Here is a 6,710-nt window from a genome sequence, read left to right on the forward strand (position 1 = left end):
TGAAAGGAATCAATCTGTTTTGTCAACTAACTTTCTTCATTTGTACAATATATCTGGCTCAACCATTCCTTATTAACTGAGCCAGAAATCTTCCTTTACACATAAAAATTGGATAGAGGACTATACATGCAGCCTCAGGTGTATAAAACCTGACTTTCTTTGTTCTCCTCAGAGTAGATTGTAGGATATTACGTGAGTCTATGTCTCTCTTTTGCAACCTCTGTCCTCAAATAATTTTTTTTTATTTTTCTTTTAGCTTGTAATCTTTTTTTGTTAAAAAATTTTAGGGAAAGATATAAGTAGAATATTACCACATGAAATAATTTTATATTATTTAATTCTAATTAATTTCATATCCATTAGGTGTGTGTCATTTAACATGAAACTAAAATCATATTAAATTTAAATATTTTATTCTAATAGTAACCAAAAAGTATTATATGAGGCTCAGAAATTCATGCAGAGGCTTTGGGATTAGAATACTCGACACCTGGTCTCTCTATATCTTTTACTTTCTATTAACAATTTCAAGGTAAATTTTCCATACTTCTTAAAAAAGAAGTTGAATTACAATAAGTACACAGATTTGTGAAGTTATTAAATGGGTCTATTAAATGACCCAGCTTTGTTTCTGCTGGGGTGGTGTATATGCCTTAATAACATATTCCTCCTACCTATTATAATCAGAAACTCTGATAAGTTATAAAAGAACTACTTGACAAACATAAAAATTAAGCAAAAGTAGGATTATTTTGAGAGTCAAAATTAGAGAAGTAATCTGTAAATGGGTGATTTTCTTTTTTAACTTTTTTCTTTACTGTTCATTTGTATTTTGTAAAATAACTCAATAGATACTGGAATACTACATTGCTTTGATAGTGGATCACACATCTGTCTGTACATACAATTTTCCTTAAAGTTCTTTAGAAATGACAGGCATCTAGCCTGGGCCATATCGTTGGGAATTCAACTGAAGTAAGTCTGTGGTGAGAATTGGAAATATTAATTCTTTGTTCCTAAGCTGATTCTAAGCAGAGATATTTGCAAATCACAAATTGAAATAAAGATAATTACTAAAATGGGTTATTGTTAAGCTGAAATAAAGATAATTAAACTGAACTGTTTGTTCAGTTTTGTCCCTATTTGAGTAAAGGAGAATAGAAGATAAAATAAGAAATATATAATTTGAGAACATGTTGGTGGTTATTAAGATTAGTCTAGCACATAGTAATAACGTTTTTACTAAATATCATCATAAAGCCTAAACTTTTTAGTCATATAAGAAATTTATTGGCATTTACTTTAAAAATCACAGCTTTTAACTAAATTGTATGAATAGTAAGTTAAATATCATATTTTTTGTTCTATAACACAACATCTGACCATAAGATGCACCTAGGTTTAGAGGAGGAAAACAAGGAAAAAGAAAATTCTGAACAAAATGATGTACTAAAATATTTAATAAAATATAACAGAATAATATTTCGACCATGTAAAGTCACCAGCAGTCAACAGCAGTATTAAGAACCATCATCACTGTCATTAACAAGTGAGGATAGACTTGAAGGTTCAAGTACTCTTCTAGTTTTCTGGGAACCCCAAGAGCTCATCATCACTAGTGTCAGAATTTATGAAGCTCAGTTGCTCACAATCACTGATATCACTTTCTTCACTATCTTCATATTGACCAGGGGTTTCGCGTGGGCCCACTGCATCCTCTTCTAACAGCTGTTGCAATTGCTGACAGGTCAGGTAATACATATCATGGTCTGTGATACAATATTCACTCCATAAGATGCACAGACATTTTCCCCCCACTTTGGGGGGGGGGGGAGTTCATCTTATGGAGGGAAAAATATGTTAATTGTTTTATTATTTTAATGAGCTAGCATTGACTTCTCTCGATGATCACACACAATTGTGTAGTATATCATTCCTTCTACTTTTCTGAGCTACATTTTTTATATTTGTTTTAAAAAATATTAACAAATACAACAAATAATAGGAAAGACAGAAAGAAAGAAAGAGAAAGGAAAGAAGGAATGAAGGAAGGAAAGAAAGAGAAAGAAGAGAAAAGAAAGGAAAGAAGGAAAGAAAGGAGAAAGGAAGGAAGAAGAGAGGGAGGGAGTGAGGGAAGAGAAAAGGAAAAAGAAGACGTGAAATTGAAAGAAGGAAAGAAAATTGTTTGTCAGCATTTAGAATTTAGAAATGTTACATAATTTTTTAAACTCCAGGCTTCTCTTGAAAACATTGAAATAACTGTCCATCCCAAGTTCAATAGGTGGAAGAAGCAAAGGACAACTACCAGATCTTCACCTCTGACAAGCACTTTTTTAACTCCATAAAGCTATTAGTTATTTCTGTTTCCCATGTGTATGTTCTAGTTTTGGCAATATAACGCACACCTGATCTCTTTAGGTGTCTGTGTTTATGAATCATGATCTCAGTAAAATCAAAGAGAATATTACTATTTAAACTGCTTTTTAAATACAATGGCATAAAAATATTTTTCCTTTTGCCTTGATTACAATGATCTTTTATACTAAGATTTATTCTCTAACTTCAGAAAAAAAAAGCAAAAACAAACCATGCTAGCTTGATTATTCTGCTTTCTTTTTTATTTTATTAGTGATAAAACTAAAAACTAACCAATGTTATGTTTAAAACAAATTCAGTTTTATAAAACAGTATCAAGACTATTAAGAGGAAAACATAAGCTGAGTATTAGCAGTTCAAAACAAAATTCTAGATGAAGCAATGCAGTGTGAATATTATATTAACTTTTCCAAGCTAGAAGCACTTTGGTAAATTGGTTTTTCTGCTCTCTTCCATTATGGAAGGTTTAATTTGACTTTGTAAAGTATAAATTTGACTGCTTGAAGGAAGCCAATTAAATCAAATCTATATTTTAAAAAATTAGTCCAAAATTTGACATAATTTAAACAAAACAACTCATTTAATCAGTTAAACATTTCAAATGATTTGGTGTGCATAATGAAACTAAAATTTTCATCAACTTATTACTTGAACCAGGACATGTGAAAGCAAATTTCTGGCAGGTGATTATAAAATTGGGTTATCGGAATGCACTAAGCAGTTAGTTTTATGAAAATTTTCTGGTGTCAGCACCATTTATGAATTATTGACTTAAGTGTAGTCATAAAAATGAGGCAAATAAAGTGATGACAGGGAAAGAGTACCTAAGGCCCAGCTTGAAAAAACTATTGTTTTACACTAATCCATTTTTCTGGAAAATTAGTGACATTCATCATTTTTTTCTTTTATAATATGACAACTGAAAAGTATGGCACTTAGAAATTCTTTTACTGTTAAAAATATGCTATTGTGTACATTCTGGCATTAGTGAAAATATACACTAGTAGACTATACTTTTATTTATAGATGTGACAAAATTTCAACAGTAAGTAGAAATTTATCAAGTTATCTAAATGTCCTAAATCATTTTTTATTCACAAAATAAATAGGAGGTTTTACATGTCCTAGTCAATATTTACCTATTTAGGAACAAAACATGTTTTAGTATTTGATATAATAAACATAATATTTTTGTGTTTATTAGAATAAAATTTATAACATTTCTGATACCTTGGGATTTTAAGGACTTGCTCTTGGGTGCCTTTGCAGATAATAATGCCTTTTTTTCTGAGAAACGTATTGTCCTTATCCCTTTATCCACTGCTTCCAAGATGTGAAAGCCTCATACGTCCTGTTATACCATAGAATCCAGTCTATAATTGACTATATCAGGTGAGGACAACTGATCCAAGCAAACCAATTTCTTCTCCTAGGAATGTGGACATGAGTGTCAGAGATGCAATTCAGCCTCTTCTAAGTACTAATTCTGTGAGTGTATGTGTGGTCATATCACAGCCCCATATAGGTGGTTGGTGCCTCATGGTAACCACTTCAGGACTAGTGGGAATAAAAGATAGATGAGACCGTGATAATTTTGAATGATACAAAATACAAGTCTGATACATAAATTTTGCAAAATTATAAATAGTCTCATTTGTCTCAAATTTCTATCAACTAGGGATGAAATGGGCATTATGTAGAAAATGACCTGAATATACTTGCCCCTCACGTTACAACCATATAGATTACCTGTGTTTTTAATTGTACAATGGGTAACTCAATTATATTAGGTTCATATTATCTCTATATGTAAAAAAAATATTGACTGTGAAATAAATAGATCAACTACTCTGGACAATCTTGGGAATTCACTCAACCCAGAATATTTCCTTATGAGACCAATAATCATAGCATTGGGTTTGGACACCAGCAATAATATGTTATCTGCATGACCCAGTCATTGTAGTCATAGTTGACTAGGTGAAGAGTGAACAAGTTATTCACAATGAGCCAATAATATCATCTTTCCTGAGATTCTGTATTTGGTTTTGCATATTTGAAGCTTTTTTCCCTATAATTATTTAAACTATAGACATGTAAACTTTGGAGTTGTGGAGACAACAATCTAACAATTTTGAGTGGATAGAAGAAAAGCAAGTTGCTTATGAGTTCTTTAATATATTTCTGCATATTTGAATTCATTATATATTCTAAAAACTGGTGGTTTTCTGTCTCTTAAAATTGAGAGTAATAGCTTAAATTGGAGTATTTATGTCAAGATTCTCAAGTATGCCCTAGATCTGGATCAGTTTCTCCAGATTTTTATTTTGTTTTATTTTTTCCAAACTGGTTATTTGAAAGAGAACATAAACAGGGAGAATTACTCTGAAACATTTTTACAAGCCTCCCAAAATTCTACAGGAAATGTCACCATAGCTGTTCAGCTGCTCTAGTCAGAAGATGGAAGCCATTACCAATCTCTTCAACACACAATCACAGAGACTTTTCACTGATATCTCTCCAATCTGTCCAATTCTTCTACTTCACCTTGTACTATTTTTTATCGATTCATCATTAATTTTCACTTGCATTATTAGAACACACGGTAGTAATTTCTGTGTCTACATCTTCTCCTGATATCATGCATTCATCTTATTAGCCAAAATAAACATTTAGGAATGTAATTATCTTCACGTCATTCCATTGCCTTCATTATAAATTCTAAAAGGATATAGTTAACTACTTAACTCTCTAGCAACATTTCATATTTATATCACTTTAGCTATGAATATTCTAGGTCATGGTTGTATATTCTCACAAGTATTGATATTTTGTACTAGGTAATTCTTTGTTGTGAAGGGCATTACAGAATATTTAACGGTATCTCTGTCTTCTACTCACTAGATGCCAGTAGCATTATCCTAGTCATGACAAAATGTCGCCAGACGTTGCCAAAATCATCCTAGTTAAAAACCACTGCTCTAGGTTCAATGTTGTTCTTTTATATTGTATAACAATGTTATTTTATTTTTTACTTCAAATTCTTTAAAATTATTGTCTTCTTCCCGGAATATTTTCTTTATTTTTCTGTAACTTAAAGTCACTTCCTCCTAGTGCTGCCAGATAAGTTTTACTCTCTGGCCCTTTTTAGTTCATTTTTTTTAATTCCCTGACTTCAACCCCCCCTGTCCTCTTTACCTACCTGTATCTCAATGGTTACTCAAAGCCTGTATTGCTTCTTTCAAGAAAACTTCCTTAGGACCACAGACTACATTGTTATCATTTTTGTTGTTGTTGTTATGCCTGCATAAGTAATTATATTCTTTTAACTCAGAACACTTGTTTCAGTTTGCCTTTTCATGTTTATTTGTGTAACAATCTGGTTAATATGCTTCTCACCCAGAAATCTTTGTATTCAGTGAGAACAACCATAAAAGAATCTTGTTTTTTTTTTTTTTTTTTTCTTACTTTTTTACTTCCAGCACCTACCAGAGAGTCTGGCACATAATAAACACTCATTACATATTTGGTGAATGAGAATAAATGAGGACCACTGCTTATAACGAGAATTGGATGACTAGTGAGTAATGTTCATCTGAATGAATGACACTGAACAAGAAATAGTAATATGTCACAAGTGTTATTTTTAGGAATGAAAAGTTTAGTTTAACAAAATAGTATAGAATTCTTGGTGCAGGTGTCCTCACAAAGGCAGTCTAATTCCTCAGAAATGGCTCACACTTCTAAGATCCAGGGCTTCCTCTTCTACATCCTTACTCATTTTCAGAGGCTAGAACTCGTCATCTTTAGTCAAAAGCTGTTACATCCTGTAAGCAATGGCTTGATACCTGCTTTTGTAAAACTTTCTTATTGGGTCTCATTTTTTGGCATTGGTTATATGCCAATCTGATTAAACATGAACATATTTATGACAGCTGAGAGACATGGCTCCTTTACATCCTCATGTTCAGTATTTAAGTTTAGCTTGAGCTCTTCAGTTCTGATTATTGTATTATTTTCACATAGAATTAAGCTGTGTTCATTCATAATGACCATTTCTGCCTTATAGTTCAATTCCCTACAATAGAACTCTCACAGCTTTTTTTTTTACTCATTCCATTGATATATTATTTCTAATGTTTTTACAGTAGACATCCTCACATTTTGATTACAGTATTCTCTCCTTTGTTCCTCACTGATGCTTTCCTAGGTGTTCTCACCAATAAAGCAGCTGCTGTCTTTACAGTTTTCATCACAGCTCTCTCTTTTGTCATGTCAGAGAAATCACAAACCTAACAGCTCAAGCAGGAGTGTATTTCCTCCTAAACATACTG

The sequence above is a fragment of the Furipterus horrens genome, unplaced genomic scaffold, assembly GCF_987537825.1.
Source record: "Furipterus horrens unplaced genomic scaffold, mFurHor1.1.pri manual_scaffold_6, whole genome shotgun sequence".
Classification (NCBI taxonomy): domain Eukaryota; kingdom Metazoa; phylum Chordata; class Mammalia; order Chiroptera; family Furipteridae; genus Furipterus; species Furipterus horrens.